The following is a 17,804-nucleotide window of genomic DNA, read 5'->3' as shown; positions in this document are numbered from 1 at the left end:
CGAGAAATGTAATTTTGATGTTAACTCCCAAACCGCTGCGCAGAAGTCAACCAAACTTCACCCAATAGTGTATTGTATCACAATCTAGTAGTTACATTTGAAAATTTTGTTCTAGGAAATTTTGTTTGAGCGCAATCATCAAACTTAATTAAAAAAGTCATTTAAGCCTTTTCACAGTGAGATCTATGCGATATGGCCGAGAAATGTAATTTTGATGTTAACTCCCAAACCGCTGCGCAGAAGTCAACCAAACTTCACCCATTAGTGTATTGTATCACAGTCTAGTAGTTACATGTGGAAATTTGGTTCTAGGACATTTGAGTTGAGCGCAATCCTCAAACTTAGGTCAAAAAAGCCATTTAAGCCTTTTCACAGTGAGATCTATGCGATATGGCCGAGAAATGTAATTTTGATGTTCACTCCCAAACCGCTGCGCAGAAGTCAACCAAACTTCACCCAATAGTGTATTGTATCACAATCTAGTAGTTACATTTGAAAATTTTGTTCCAGGAAATTTTGTTTGAGCGCAATCATCAAACTTAATTAAAAAAGTCATTTAAGCCTTTTCACAGTGAGATCTATGCGATATGGCCGAGAAATGTAATTTTGATGTTAACTCCCAAACCGCTGCGCAGAAGTCAACCAAACTTCACCCATTAGTGTATTTTATCACAATCTAGTAGTTACATGTGGAAATTTGGTTCTAGGACATTTGATTTGAGCGCAATCCTCAAACTTAGGTCAAAAAAGCCATTTAAGCCTTTTCACAGTGAGATCTATGCGATATGGCCGAGAAATGTAATTTTGATGTTAACTCCCAAACCGCTGCGCAGAAGTCAACCAAACTTCACCCAATAGTGTATTGTATCACATTCTAGTAGTTACATTTCAAATTTCGTTCTAGGACATTTGGTTTTAGCGCAATCCTCAAACTTAGGTCAAAAAAGCCATTTAAGCCTTTTCACAGTGAGATCTATGCGATATGGCCGAGAAATGTAATTTTGATGTTAACTCCCAAACCGCTGCGCAGAAGTCAACCAAACTTCACCCAATAGTGTATTGTATCACAATCTAGTAGTTACATTTGAAAATTTTGTTCTAGGAAATTTTGTTTGAGCGCAATCATCAAACTTAATTAAAAAAGTCATTTAAGCCTTTTCACAGTGAGATCTATGCGATATGGCCGAGAAATGTAATTTTGATGTTAACTCCCAAACCGCTGCGCAGAAGTCAACCAAACTTCACCCATTAGTGTATTGTATCACAATCTAGTAGTTACATTTGGAAATTTGGTTCTAGGAAATTTTGTTTGAGCGCAATCATCAAACTTAATTAAAAAAGTCATTTAAGCCTTTTCACAGTGAGATCTATGCGATATGGCCGAGAAATGTAATTTTGATGTTAACTCCCAAACCGCTGCGCAGAAGTCAACCAAACTTCACCCAATAGTGTATTGTATCACATTCTAGTAGTTACATTTGAAAATTTCGTTCTAGGACATTTGGTTTGAGCGCAATCCTCAAACTTAGGTCAAAAAAGCCATTTAAGCCTTTTCACAGTGAGATCTATGCGATATGGCCGAGAAATGTAATTTTGATGTTAACTCTCAAACCGCTGCGCAGAAGTCAACCAAACTTCACCCAATAGTGTATTGTATCACAATCTAGTAGTTACATTTGAAAATTTTGTTCTAGGACATTTTGTTTGAACGCAATCATCAAACTTAATTAAAAAAGTCATTTAAGCCTTTTCACAGTGAGATCTATGCGATATGGCCGAGAAATGTAATTTTGATGTTAACTCCCAAACCGCTGCGCAGAAGTCAACCAAACTTCACCCAATAGTGTATTGTATCACAATCTAGTAGTTACATTTGAAAATTTTGTTCTAGAAAATTTTGTTTGAGCGCAATCATCAAACTTAATTAAAAAAGTCATTTAAGCCTTTTCACAGTGAGATCTATGCGATATGGCCGAGAAATGTAATTTTGATGTTAACTCCCAAACCGCTGCGCAGAAGTCAACCAAACTTCACCCATTAGTGTATTTTATCACAATCTAGTAGTTACATGTGGAAATTTGGTTCTAGGACATTTGATTTGAGCGCAATCCTCAAACTTAGGTCAAAAAAGCCATTTAAGCCTTTTCACAGTGAGATCTATGCGATATGGCCGAGAAATGTAATTTTGATGTTAACTCCCAAACCGCTGCGCAGAAGTCAACCAAACTTCACCCAATAGTGTATTGTATCACAATCTAGTAGTTACATTTGAAAATTTTGTTCTAGGAAATTTTGTTTGAGCGCAATCATCAAACTTAATTAAAAAAGTCATTTAAGCCTTTTCACAGTGAGATCTATGCGATATGGCCGAGAAATGTAATTTTGATGTTAACTCCCAAACCGCTGCGCAGAAGTCAACCAAACTTCACCCATTAGTGTATTTTATCACAATCTAGTAGTTACATGTGGAAATTTGGTTCTAGGACATTTGATTTGAGCGCAATCCTCAAACTTAGGTCAAAAAAGCCATTTAAGCCTTTTCACAGTGAGATCTATGCGATATGGCCGAGAAATGTAATTTTGATGTTAACTCCCAAACCGCTGCGTAGAAGTCAACCAAACTTCACCCAATAGTGTATTGTATCACATTCTAGTAGTTACATTTGAAAATTTCGTTCTAGGACATTTGGTTTGAGCGCAATCCTCAAACTTAGGTCAAAAAAGCCATTTAAGCCTTTTCACAGTGAGATCTATGCGATATGGCCGAGAAATGTAATTTTGATGTTAACTCCCAAACCGCTGCGCAGAAGTCAACCAAACTTCACCCAATAGTGTATTGTATCACAATCTAGTAGTTACATTTGAAAATTTTGTTCTAGGACATTTTGTTTGAACGCAATCATCAAACTTAATTAAAAAAGTCATTTAAGCCTTTTCACAGTGAGATCTATGCGATATGGCCGAGAAATGTAATTTTGATGTTAACTCCCAAACCGCTGCGCAGAAGTCAACCAAACTTCACCCAATAGTGTATTGTATCACAATCTAGTAGTTACATTTGAAAATTTTGTTCTAGGACATTTTGTTTGAGCGCAATCCTCAAACTTAGGTCAAAAAAGCCATTTAAGCCTTTTCACAGTGAGATCTATGCGATATGGCCGAGAAATGTAATTTTGATGTTAACTCCCAAACCGCTGCGCAGAAGTCAACCAAACTTCACCCAATAGTGTATTGTATCACAATCTAGTAGTTACATTTGAAAATTTTGTTCTAGGACATTTTGTTTGAACGCAATCATCAAACTTAATTAAAAAAGTCATTTAAGCCTTTTCACAGTGAGATCTATGCGATATGGCCGAGAAATGTAATTTTGATGTTAACTCCCAAACCGCTGCGCAGAAGTCAACCAAACTTCACCCAATAGTGTATTGTATCACAATCTAGTAGTTACATTTGAAAATTTTGTTCTAGGAAATTTTGTTTGAGCGCAATCATCAAACTTAATTAAAAAAGTCATTTAAGCCTTTTCACAGTGAGATCTATGCGATATGGCCGAGAAATGTAATTTTGATGTTAACTCCCAAACCGCTGCGCAGAAGTCAACCAAACTTCACCCATTAGTGTATTGTATCATAATCTAGTAATTACATGTGGAAATTTGGTTCTAGGACATTTGATTTGAGCGCAATCCTCAAACTTAGGTCAAAAAAGCCATTTAAGCCTTTTCACAGTGAGATCTATGCGATATGGCCGAGAAATGTAATTTTGATGTTAACTCCCAAACCGCTGCGCAGAAGTCAACCAAACTTCACCCAATAGTGTATTGTATCACAATCTAGTAGTTACATTTAAAAATTTTGTTCTAGGACATTTTGTTTGAACGCAATCATCAAACTTAATTAAAAAAGTCATTTAAGCCTTTTCACAGTGAGATCTATGCGATATGGCCGAGAAATGTAATTTTGATGTTAACTCCCAAACCGCTGCGCAGAAGTCAACCAAACTTCACCCATTAGTGTATTGTATCACAATCTAGTAGTTACATGTGGAAATTTGGTTATAGGACATTTGATTTGAGCGCAATCCTCAAACTTAGGTCAAAAAAGCCATTTAAGCCTTTTCACAGTGAGATCTATGCGATATGGCCGAGAAATGTAATTTTGATGTTAACTCCCAAACCGCTGCGCAGAAGTCAACCAAACTTCACCCAATAGTGTATTGTATCACAATCTAGTAGTTACATTTGAAAATTTTGTTCTAGGAAATTTTGTTTGAGCGCAATCATCAAACTTAATTAAAAAAGTCATTTAAGCCTTTTCACAGTGAGATCTATGCGATATGGCCGAGAAATGTAATTTTGATGTTAACTCCCAAACCGCTGCGCAGAAGTCAACCAAACTTCACCCATTAGTGTATTTTATCACAATCTAGTAGTTACATGTGGAAATTTGGTTCTAGGACATTTGATTTGAGCGCAATCCTCAAACTTAGGTCAAAAAAGCCATTTAAGCCTTTTCACAGTGAGATCTATGCGATATGGCCGAGAAATGTAATTTTGATGTTCACTCCCAAACCGCTGCGCAGAAGTCAACCAAACTTCACCCAATAGTGTATTGTATCACATTCTAGTAGTTACATTTGAAAATTTCGTTCTAGGACATTTGGTTTGAGCGCAATCCTCAAACTTAGGTCAAAAAAGCCATTTAAGCCTTTTCACAGTGAGATCTATGCGATATGGCCGAGAAATGTAATTTTGATGTTAACTCCCAAACCGCTGCGCAGAAGTCAACCAAACTTCACCCAATAGTGTATTGTATCACAATCTAGTAGTTACATTTGAAAATTTTGTTCTAGGAAATTTTGTTTGAGCGCAATCATCAAACTTAATTAAAAAAGTCATTTAAGCCTTTTCACAGTGAGATCTATGCGATATGGCCGAGAAATGTAATTTTGATGTTAACTCCCAAACCGCTGCGCAGAAGTCAACCAAACTTCACCCATTAGTGTATTTTATCACAATCTAGTAGTTACATGTGGAAATTTGGTTCTAGGACATTTGATTTGAGCGCAATCCTCAAACTTAGGTCAAAAAAGCCATTTAAGCCTTTTCACAGTGAGATCTATGCGATATGGCCGAGAAATGTAATTTTGATGTTAACTCCCAAACCGCTGCGCAGAAGTCAACCAAACTTCACCCAATAGTGTATTGTATCACATTCTAGTAGTTACATTATAAAATTTCGTTCTAGGACATTTGGTTTGAGCGCAATCCTCAAACTTAGGTCAAAAAAGCCATTTAAGCCTTTTCACAGTGAGATCTATGCGATATGGCCGAGAAATGTAATTTTGATGTTAACTCCCAAACCGCTGCGCAGAAGTCAACCAAACTTCACCCAATAGTGTATTGTATCACAATCTAGTAGTTACATTTGAAAATTTTGTTCTAGGACATTTTGTTTGAACGCAATCATCAAACTTAATTAAAAAAGTCATTTAAGCCTTTTCACAGTGAGATCTATGCGATATGGCCGAGAAATGTAAATTTGATGTTAACTCCCAAACCGCTGCGCAGAAGTCAACCAAACTTCACCCAATAGTGTATTGTATCACAATCTAGTAGTTACATTTGAAAATTTTGTTCTAGGACATTTTGTTTGAGCGCAATCCTCAAACTTAGGTCAAAAAAGCCATTTAAGCCTTTTCACAGTGAGATCTATGCGATATGGCCGAGAAATGTAATTTTGATGTTAACTCCCAAACCGCTGCGCAGAAGTCAACCAAACTTCACCCAATAGTGTATTGTATCACAATCTAGTAGTTACATTTGAAAATTTTGTTCTAGGACATTTTGTTTGAACGCAATCATCAAACTTAATTAAAAAAGTCATTTAAGCCTTTTCACAGTGAGATCTATGCGATATGGCCGAGAAATGTAATTTTGATGTTAACTCCCAAACCGCTGCGCAGAAGTCAACCAAACTTCACCCATTAGTGTATTTTATCACAATCTAGTAGTTACATGTGGAAATTTGGTTCTAGGACATTTGATTTGAGCGCAATCCTCAAACTTAGGTCAAAAAAGCCATTTAAGCCTTTTCACAGTGAGATCTATGCGATATGGCCGAGAAATGTAATTTTGATGTTCACTCCCAAACCGCTGCGCAGAAGTCAACCAAACTTCACCCAATAGTGTATTGTATCACAATCTAGTAGTTACATTTGAAAATTTTGTTCTAGGAAATTTTGTTTGAGCGCAATCATCAAACTTAATTAAAAAAGTCATTTAAGCCTTTTCACAGTGAGATCTATGCGATATGGCCGAGAAATGTAATTTTGATGTTAACTCCCAAACCGCTGCGCAGAAGTCAACCAAACTTCACCCATTAGTGTATTTTATCACAATCTAGTAGTTACATGTGGAAATTTGGTTCTAGGACATTTGATTTGAGCGCAATCCTCAAACTTAGGTCAAAAAAGCCATTTAAGCCTTTTCACAGTGAGATCTATGCGATATGGCCGAGAAATGTAATTTTGATGTTAACTCCCAAACCGCTGCGCAGAAGTCAACCAAACTTCACCCAATAGTGTATTGTATCACATTCTAGTAGTTACATTTGAAAATTTCGTTCTAGGACATTTTGTTTGAGCGCAATCCTCAAACTTAGGTCAAAAAAGCCATTTAAGCCTTTTCACAGTGAGATCTATGCGATATGGCCGAGAAATGTAATTTTGATGTTAACTCCCAAACCGCTGCGCAGAAGTCAACCAAACTTCACCCAATAGTGTATTGTATCACAATCTAGTAGTTACATTTGAAAATTTTGTTCTAGGAAATTTTGTTTGAGCGCAATCATCAAACTTAATTAAAAAAGTCATTTAAGCCTTTTCACAGTGAGATCTATGCGATATGGCCGAGAAATGTAATTTTGATGTTAACTCCCAAACCGCTGCGCAGAAGTCAACCAAACTTCACCCATTAGTGTATTGTATCACAATCTAGTAGTTACATTTGGAAATTTGGTTCTAGGAAATTTTGTTTGAGCGCAATCATCAAACTTAATTAAAAAAGTCATTTAAGCCTTTTCACAGTGAGATCTATGCGATATGGCCGAGAAATGTAATTTTGATGTTAACTCCCAAACCGCTGCGCAGAAGTCAACCAAACTTCACCCAATAGTGTATTGTATCACATTCTAGTAGTTACATTTGAAAATTTCGTTCTAGGACATTTGGTTTGAGCGCAATCCTCAAACTTAGGTCAAAAAAGCCATTTAAGCCTTTTCACAGTGAGATCTATGCGATATGGCCGAGAAATGTAATTTTGATGTTAACTCTCAAACCGCTGCGCAGAAGTCAACCAAACTTCACCCAATAGTGTATTGTATCACAATCTAGTAGTTACATTTGAAAATTTTGTTCTAGGACATTTTGTTTGAACGCAATCATCAAACTTAATTAAAAAAGTCATTTAAGCCTTTTCACAGTGAGATCTATGCGATATGGCCGAGAAATGTAATTTTGATGTTAACTCCCAAACCGCTGCGCAGAAGTCAACCAAACTTCACCCAATAGTGTATTGTATCACAATCTAGTAGTTACATTTGAAAATTTTGTTCTAGAAAATTTTGTTTGAGCGCAATCATCAAACTTAATTAAAAAAGTCATTTAAGCCTTTTCACAGTGAGATCAATGCGATATGGCCGAGAAATGTAATTTTGATGTTAACTCCCAAACCGCTGCGCAGAAGTCAACCAAACTTCACCCATTAGTGTATTTTATCACAATCTAGTAGTTACATGTGGAAATTTGGTTCTAGGACATTTGATTTGAGCGCAATCCTCAAACTTAGGTCAAAAAAGCCATTTAAGCCTTTTCACAGTGAGATCTATGCGATATGGCCGAGAAATGTAATTTTGATGTTAACTCCCAAACCGCTGCGCAGAAGTCAACCAAACTTCACCCAATAGTGTATTGTATCACAATCTAGTAGTTACATTTAAAAATTTTGTTCTAGGACATTTTGTTTGAACGCAATCATCAAACTTAATTAAAAAAGTCATTTAAGCCTTTTCACAGTGAGATCTATGCGATATGGCCGAGAAATGTAATTTTGATGTTAACTCCCAAACCGCTGCGCAGAAGTCAACCAAACTTCACCCAATAGTGTATTGTATCACAATCTAGTAGTTACATTTGAAAATTTTGTTCTAGGAAATTTTGTTTGAGCGCAATCATCAAACTTAATTAAAAAAGTCATTTAAGCCTTTTCACAGTGAGATCTATGCGATATGGCCGAGAAATGTAATTTTGATGTTAACTCCCAAACCGCTGCGCAGAAGTCAACCAAACTTCACCCATTAGTGTATTTTATCACAGTCTAGTAGTTACATGTGGAAATTTGGTTCTAGGACATTTGATTTGAGCGCAATCCTCAAACTTAGGTCAAAAAAGCCATTTAAGCCTTTTCACAGTGAGATCTATGCGATATGGCCGAGAAATGTAATTTTGATGTTCACTCCCAAACCGCTGCGCAGAAGTCAACCAAACTTCACCCAATAGTGTATTGTATCACAATCTAGTAGTTACATTTGAAAATTTTGTTCCAGGAAATTTTGTTTGAGCGCAATCATCAAACTTAATTAAAAAAGTCATTTAAGCCTTTTCACAGTGAGATCTATGCGATATGGCCGAGAAATGTAATTTTGATGTTAACTCCCAAACCGCTGCGCAGAAGTCAACCAAACTTCACCCATTAGTGTATTTTATCACAATCTAGTAGTTACATGTGGAAATTTGGTTCTAGGACATTTGATTTGAGCGCAATCCTCAAACTTAGGTCAAAAAAGCCATTTAAGCCTTTTCACAGTGAGATCTATGCGATATGGCCGAGAAATGTAATTTTGATGTTAACTCCCAAACCGCTGCGCAGAAGTCAACCAAACTTCACCCAATAGTGTATTGTATCACATTCTAGTAGTTACATTTGAAAATTTCGTTCTAGGACATTTGGTTTTAGCGCAATCCTCAAACTTAGGTCAAAAAAGCCATTTAAGCCTTTTCACAGTGAGATCTATGCGATATGGCCGAGAAATGTAATTTTGATGTTAACTCCCAAACCGCTGCGCAGAAGTCAACCAAACTTCACCCAATAGTGTATTGTATCACAATCTAGTAGTTACATTTGAAAATTTTGTTCTAGGAAATTTTGTTTGAGCGCAATCATCAAACTTAATTAAAAAAGTCATTTAAGCCTTTTCACAGTGAGATCTATGCGATATGGCCGAGAAATGTAATTTTGATGTTAACTCCCAAACCGCTGCGCAGAAGTCAACCAAACTTCACCCATTAGTGTATTGTATCACAATCTAGTAGTTACATTTGGAAATTTGGTTCTAGGAAATTTTGTTTGAGCGCAATCATCAAACTTAATTAAAAAAGTCATTTAAGCCTTTTCACAGTGAGATCTATGCGATATGGCCGAGAAATGTAATTTTGATGTTAACTCCCAAACCGCTGCGCAGAAGTCAACCAAACTTCACCCAATAGTGTATTGTATCACATTCTAGTAGTTACATTTGAAAATTTCGTTCTAGGACATTTGGTTTGAGCGCAATCCTCAAACTTAGGTCAAAAAAGCCATTTAAGCCTTTTCACAGTGAGATCTATGCGATATGGCCGAGAAATGTAATTTTGATGTTAACTCTCAAACCGCTGCGCAGAAGTCAACCAAACTTCACCCAATAGTGTATTGTATCACAATCTAGTAGTTACATTTGAAAATTTTGTTCTAGGACATTTTGTTTGAACGCAATCATCAAACTTAATTAAAAAAGTCATTTAAGCCTTTTCACAGTGAGATCTATGCGATATGGCCGAGAAATGTAATTTTGATGTTAACTCCCAAACCGCTGCGCAGAAGTCAACCAAACTTCACCCAATAGTGTATTGTATCACAATCTAGTAGTTACATTTGAAAATTTTGTTCTAGAAAATTTTGTTTGAGCGCAATCATCAAACTTAATTAAAAAAGTCATTTAAGCCTTTTCACAGTGAGATCTATGCGAAATGGCCGAGAAATGTAATTTTGATGTTAACTCCCAAACCGCTGCGCAGAAGTCAACCAAACTTCACCCATTAGTGTATTTTATCACAATCTAGTAGTTACATGTGGAAATTTGGTTCTAGGACATTTGATTTGAGCGCAATCCTCAAACTTAGGTCAAAAAAGCCATTTAAGCCTTTTCACAGTGAGATCTATGCGATATGGCCGAGAAATGTAATTTTGATGTTAACTCCCAAACCGCTGCGCAGAAGTCAACCAAACTTCACCCAATAGTGTATTGTATCACAATCTAGTAGTTACATTTGAAAATTTTGTTCTAGGAAATTTTGTTTGAGCGCAATCATCAAACTTAATTAAAAAAGTCATTTAAGCCTTTTCACAGTGAGATCTATGCGATATGGCCGAGAAATGTAATTTTGATGTTAACTCCCAAACCGCTGCGCAGAAGTCAACCAAACTTCACCCATTAGTGTATTTTATCACAATCTAGTAGTTACATGTGGAAATTTGGTTCTAGGACATTTGATTTGAGCGCAATCCTCAAACTTAGGTCAAAAAAGCCATTTAAGCCTTTTCACAGTGAGATCTATGCGATATGGCCGAGAAATGTAATTTTGATGTTAACTCCCAAACCGCTGCGTAGAAGTCAACCAAACTTCACCCAATAGTGTATTGTATCACATTCTAGTAGTTACATTTGAAAATTTCGTTCTAGGACATTTGGTTTGAGCGCAATCCTCAAACTTAATTAAAAAAGTCATTTAAGCCTTTTCACAGTGAGATCTATGCGATATGGCCGAGAAATGTAAATTTGAAGTTAACTCCCAAACCGCTGCGCAGAAGTCAACCAAACTTCACCCAATAGTGTATTGTATCACAATCTAGTAGTTACATTTGAAAATTTTGTTCTAGGACATTTTGTTTGAGCGCAATCCTCAAACTTAGGTCAAAAAAGCCATTTAAGCCTTTTCACAGTGAGATCTATGCGATATGGCCGAGAAATGTAATTTTGATGTTAACTCCCAAACCGCTGCGCAGAAGTCAACCAAACTTCACCCAATAGTGTATTGTATCACAATCTAGTAGTTACATTTGAAAATTTTGTTCTAGGAAATTTTGTTTGAGCGCAATCATCAAACTTAATTAAAAAAGTCATTTAAGCCTTTTCACAGTGAGATCTATGCGATATGGCCGAGAAATGTAATTTTGATGTTAACTCCCAAACCGCTGCGCAGAAGTCAACCAAACTTCACCCATTAGTGTATTTTATCACAATCTAGTAGTTACATGTGGAAATTTGGTTCTAGGACATTTGATTTGAGCGCAATCCTCAAACTTAGGTCAAAAAAGCCATTTAAGCCTTTTCACAGTGAGATCTATGCGATATGGCCGAGAAATGTAATTTTGATGTTAACTCCCAAACCGCTGCGCAGAAGTCAACCAAACTTCACCCAATAGTGTATTGTATCACAATCTAGTAGTTACATTTAAAAATTTTGTTCTAGGACATTTTGTTTGAACGCAATCATCAAACTTAATTAAAAAAGTCATTTAAGCCTTTTCACAGTGAGATCTATGCGATATGGCCGAGAAATGTAATTTTGATGTTAACTCCCAAACCGCTGCGCAGAAGTCAACCAAACTTCACCCATTAGTGTATTGTATCACAATCTAGTAGTTACATGTGGAAATTTGGTTCTAGGACATTTGATTTGAGCGCAATCCTCAAACTTAGGTCAAAAAAGCCATTTAAGCCTTTTCACAGTGAGATCTATGCGATATGGCCGAGAAATGTAATTTTGATGTTAACTCCCAAACCGCTGCGCAGAAGTCAACCAAACTTCACCCAATAGTGTATTGTATCACAATCTAGTAGTTACATTTAAAAATTTTGTTCTAGGACATTTTGTTTGAACGCAATCATCAAACTTAATTAAAAAAGTCATTTAAGCCTTTTCACAGTGAGATCTATGCGATATGGCCGAGAAATGTAATTTTGATGTTAACTCCCAAACCGCTGCGCAGAAGTCAACCAAACTTCACCCAATAGTGTATTGTATCACAATCTAGTAGTTACATTTGAAAATTTTGTTCTAGGAAATTTTGTTTGAGCGCAATCATCAAACTTAATTAAAAAAGTCATTTAAGCCTTTTCACAGTGAGATCTATGCGATATGGCCGAGAAATGTAATTTTGATGTTAACTCCCAAACCGCTGCGCAGAAGTCAACCAAACTTCACCCATTAGTGTATTTTATCACAATCTAGTAGTTACATGTGGAAATTTGGTTCTAGGACATTTGATTTGAGCGCAATCCTCAAACTTAGGTCAAAAAAGCCATTTAAGCCTTTTCACAGTGAGATCTATGCGATATGGCCGAGAAATGTAATTTTGATGTTAACTCCCAAACCGCTGCGCAGAAGTCAACCAAACTTCACCCAATAGTGTATTGTATCACAATCTAGTAGTTACATTTGAAAATTTTGTTCTAGGAAATTTTGTTTGAGCGCAATCATCAAACTTAATTAAAAAAGTCATTTAAGCCTTTTCACAGTGAGATCTATGCGATATGGCCGAGAAATGTAATTTTGATGTTAACTCCCAAACCGCTGCGCAGAAGTCAACCAAACTTCACCCATTAGTGTATTGTATCATAATCTAGTAATTACATGTGGAAATTTGGTTCTAGGACATTTGATTTGAGCGCAATCCTCAAACTTAATTAAAAAAGTCATTTAAGCCTTTTCACAGTGAGATCTATGCGATATGGCCGAGAAATGTAATTTTGATGTTAACTCCCAAACCGCTGCGCAGAAGTCAACCAAACTTCACCCATTAGTGTATTTTATCACAATCTAGTAGTTACATGTGGAAATTTGGTTCTAGGACATTTGATTTGAGCGCAATCCTCAAACTTAGGTCAAAAAAGCCATTTAAGCCTTTTCACAGTGAGATCTATGCGATATGGCCGAGAAATGTAATTTTGATGTTAACTCCCAAACCGCTGCGCAGAAGTCAACCAAACTTCACCCAATAGTGTATTGTATCACAATCTAGTAGTTACATTTAAAAATTTTGTTCTAGGACATTTTGTTTGAACGCAATCATCAAACTTAATTAAAAAAGTCATTTAAGCCTTTTCACAGTGAGATCCATGCGATATGGCCGAGAAATGTAATTTTGATGTTAACTCCCAAACCGCTGCGCAGAAGTCAACCAAACTTCACCCAATAGTGTATTGTATCACAATCTAGTAGTTACATTTGAAAATTTTGTTCTAGGAAATTTTGTTTGAGCGCAATCATCAAACTTAATTAAAAAAGTCATTTAAGCCTTTTCACAGTGAGATCTATGCGATATGGCCGAGAAATGTAATTTTGATGTTAACTCCCAAACCGCTGCGCAGAAGTCAACCAAACTTCACCCATTAGTGTATTTTATCACAATCTAGTAGTTACATGTGGAAATTTGGTTCTAGGACATTTGATTTGAGCGCAATCATCAAACTTAATTAAAAAAGTCATTTAAGCCTTTTCACAGTGAGATCTATGCGATATGGCCGAGAAATGTAATTTTGATGTTCACTCCCAAACCGCTGCGCAGAAGTCAACCAAACTTCACCCAATAGTGTATTGTATCACAATCTAGTAGTTACATTTGAAAATTTTGTTCTAGGAAATTTTGTTTGAGCGCAATCATCAAACTTAATTAAAAAAGTCATTTAAGCCTTTTCACAGTGAGATCTATGCGATATGGCCGAGAAATGTAATTTTGATGTTAACTCCCAAACCGCTGCGCAGAAGTCAACCAAACTTCACCCATTAGTGTATTTTATCACAATCTAGTAGTTACATGTGGAAATTTGGTTCTAGGACATTTGATTTGAGCGCAATCCTCAAACTTAGGTCAAAAAAGCCATTTAAGCCTTTTCACAGTGAGATCTATGCGATATGGCCGAGAAATGTAATTTTGATGTTAACTCCCAAACCGCTGCGCAGAAGTCAACCAAACTTCACCCAATAGTGTATTGTATCACATTCTAGTAGTTACATTTGAAAATTTCGTTCTAGGACATTTGGTTTGAGCGCAATCCTCAAACTTAGGTCAAAAAAGCCATTTAAGCCTTTTCACAGTGAGATCTATGCGATATGGCCGAGAAATGTAATTTTGATGTTAACTCCCAAACCGCTGCGCAGAAGTCAACCAAACTTCACCCAATAGTGTATTGTATCACATTCTAGTAGTTACATTTGAAAATTTCGTTCTAGGACATTTGGTTTGAGCGCAATCCTCAAACTTAGGTAAAAAAAGCCATTTAAGCCTTTTCACAGTGAGATCTATGCGATATGGCCGAGAAATGTAATTTTGATGTTAACTCTCAAACCGCTGCGCAGAAGTCAACCAAACTTCACCCAATAGTGTATTTTATCACAATCTAGTAGTTACATGTGGAAATTTGGTTCTAGGACATTTGATTTGAGCGCAATCCTCAAACTTAGGTCAAAAAAGCCATTTAAGCCTTTTCACAGTGAGATCTATGCGATATGGCCGAGAAATGTTATTTTGATGTTAACTCCCAAACCGCTGCGCAGAAGTCAACCAAACTTCACCCAATAGTGTATTGTATCACATTCTAGTAGTTACATTTGAAAATTTCGTTCTAGGACATTTGGTTTGAGCGCAATCCTCAAACTTAGGTCAAAAAAGCCATTTAAGCCTTTTCACAGTGAGATCTATGCGATATGGCCGAGAAATGTAATTTTGATGTTAACTCCCAAACCGCTGCGCAGAAGTCAACCAAACTTCACCCAATAGTGTATTGTATCACAATCTAGTAGTTACATTTGAAAATTTTGTTCTAGGACATTTTGTTTGAACGCAATCATCAAACTTAATTAAAAAAGTCATTTAAGCCTTTTCACAGTGAGATCTATGCGATATGGCCGAGAAATGTAATTTTGTTGTTAACTCCCAAACCGCTGCGCAGAAGTCAACCAAACTTCACCCAATAGTGTATTGTATCACAATCTAGTAGTTACATTTGAAAATTTTGTTCTAGGACATTTTGTTTGAGCGCAATCCTCAAACTTAGGTCAAAAAAGCCATTTAAGCCTTTTCACAGTGAGATCTGTGCGATATGGCCGAGAAATGTAATTTTGATGTTAACTCCCAAACCGCTGCGCAGAAGTCAACCAAACTTCACCCAATAGTGTATTGTATCACAATCTAGTAGTTACATTTGAAAATTTTGTTCTAGGACATTTTGTTTGAACGCAATCATCAAACTTAATTAAAAAAGTCATTTAAGCCTTTTCACAGTGAGATCTATGCGATATGGCCGAGAAATGTAATTTTGATGTTAACTCCCAAACCGCTGCGCAGAAGTCAACCAAACTTCACCCAATAGTGTATTGTATCACAATCTAGTAGTTACATTTGAAAATTTTGTTCTAGGAAATTTTGTTTGAGCGCAATCATCAAACTTAATTAAAAAAGTCATTTAAGCCTTTTCACAGTGAGATCTATGCGATATGGCCGAGAAATGTAATTTTGATGTTAACTCCCAAACCGCTGCGCAGAAGTCAACCAAACTTCACCCATTAGTGTATTGTATCATAATCTAGTAATTACATGTGGAAATTTGGTTCTAGGACATTTGATTTGAGCGCAATCCTCAAACTTAGGTCAAAAAAGCCATTTAAGCCTTTTCAAAGTGAGATCTATGCGATATGGCCGAGAAATGTAATTTTGATGTTAACTCCCAAACCGCTGCGCAGAAGTCAACCAAACTTCACCCAATAGTGTATTGTATCACAATCTAGTAGTTACATTTAAAAATTTTGTTCTAGGACATTTTGTTTGAACGCAATCATCAAACTTAATTAAAAAAGTCATTTAAGCCTTTTCACAGTGAGATCTATGCGATATGGCCGAGAAATGTAATTTTGATGTTAACTCCCAAACCGCTGCGCAGAAGTCAACCAAACTTCACCCATTAGTGTATTGTATCACAATCTAGTAGTTACATGTGGAAATTTGGTTCTAGGACATTTGATTTGAGCGCAATCCTCAAACTTAGGTCAAAAAAGCCATTTAAGCCTTTTCACAGTGAGATCTATGCGATATGGCCGAGAAATGTAATTTTGATGTTCACTCCCAAACCGCTGCGCAGAAGTCAACCAAACTTCACCCAATAGTGTATTGTATCACAATCTAGTAGTTACATTTGAAAATTTTGTTCTAGGAAATTTTGTTTGAGCGCAATCATCAAACTTAATTAAAAAAGTCATTTAAGCCTTTTCACAGTGAGATCTATGCGATATGGCCGAGAAATGTAATTTTGATGTTAACTCCCAAACCGCTGCGCAGAAGTCAACCAAACTTCACCCATTAGTGTATTTTATCACAATCTAGTAGTTACATGTGGAAATTTGGTTCTAGGACATTTGATTTGAGCGCAATCCTCAAACTTAGGTCAAAAAAGCCATTTAAGCCTTTTCACAGTGAGATCTATGCGATATGGCCGAGAAATGTAATTTTGATGTTAACTCCCAAACCGCTGCGCAGAAGTCAACCAAACTTCACCCAATAGTGTATTGTATCACATTCTAGTAGTTACATTTGAAAATTTCGTTCTAGGACATTTGGTTTGAGCGCAATCCTCAAACTTAGGTCAAAAAAGCCATTTAAGCCTTTTCACAGTGAGATCTATGCGATATGGCCGAGAAATGTAATTTTGATGTTAACTCCCAAACCGCTGTGCAGAAGTCAACCAAACTTCACCCAATAGTGTATTGTATCACAATCTAGTAGTTACATTTGAAAATTTTGTTCTAGGAAATTTTGTTTGAGCGCAATCACCAAACTTAATTAAAAAAGTCATTTAAGCCTTTTCACAGTGAGATCTATGCGATATGGCCGAGAAATGTAATTTTGATGTTAACTCCCAAACCGCTGCGCAGAAGTCAACCAAACTTCACCCAATATTGTATTGTATCACATTCTAGTAGTTACATTTGAAAATTTCGTTCTAGGACATTTGGTTTGAGCGCAATCCTCAAACTTAGGTCAAAAAAGTCATTTAAGCCTTTTCACAGTGAGATCTATGCGATATGGCCGAGAAATGTAATTTTGATGTTAACTCCCAAACCGCTGCGCAGAAGTCAACCAAACTTCACCCAATAGTGTATTGTATCACAATCTAGTAGTTACATTTGAAAATTTTGTTCTAGGACATTTTGTTTGAGCGCAATCCTCAAACTTAGGTCAAAAAAGCCATTTAAGCCTTTTCACAGTGAGATCTATGCGATATGGCCGAGAAATGTAATTTTGATGTTAACTCTCAAACCGCTGCGCAGAAGTCAACCAAACTTCACCCAATAGTGTATTGTATCACAATCTAGTAGTTACATTTGAAAATTTGTTTCTAGGACATTTTGTTTGAACGCAATCATCAAACTTAATTAAAAAAGTCATTTAAGCCTTTTCACAGTGAGATCTATGCGATATGGCCGAGAAATGTAATTTTGATGTTAACTCCCAAACCGCTGCGCAGAAGTCAACCAAACTTCACCCAATAGTGTATTGTATCACAATCTAGTAGTTACATTTGAAAATTTTGTTCTAGGACATTTTGTTTGAACGCAATCATCAAACTTAATTAAAAAAGTCATTTAAGCCTTTTCACAGTGAGATCTATGCAATATGGCCGAGAAATGTAATTTTGATGTTAACTCCCAAA

The sequence above is a fragment of the Corythoichthys intestinalis genome, chromosome 19 (genome assembly GCF_030265065.1).
Source record: "Corythoichthys intestinalis isolate RoL2023-P3 chromosome 19, ASM3026506v1, whole genome shotgun sequence".
Lineage (NCBI taxonomy): Eukaryota > Metazoa > Chordata > Actinopteri > Syngnathiformes > Syngnathidae > Corythoichthys > Corythoichthys intestinalis.
The sequence above is the reverse complement of the archived record's forward strand: the minus strand, read 5'-3'. Positions refer to the sequence as shown.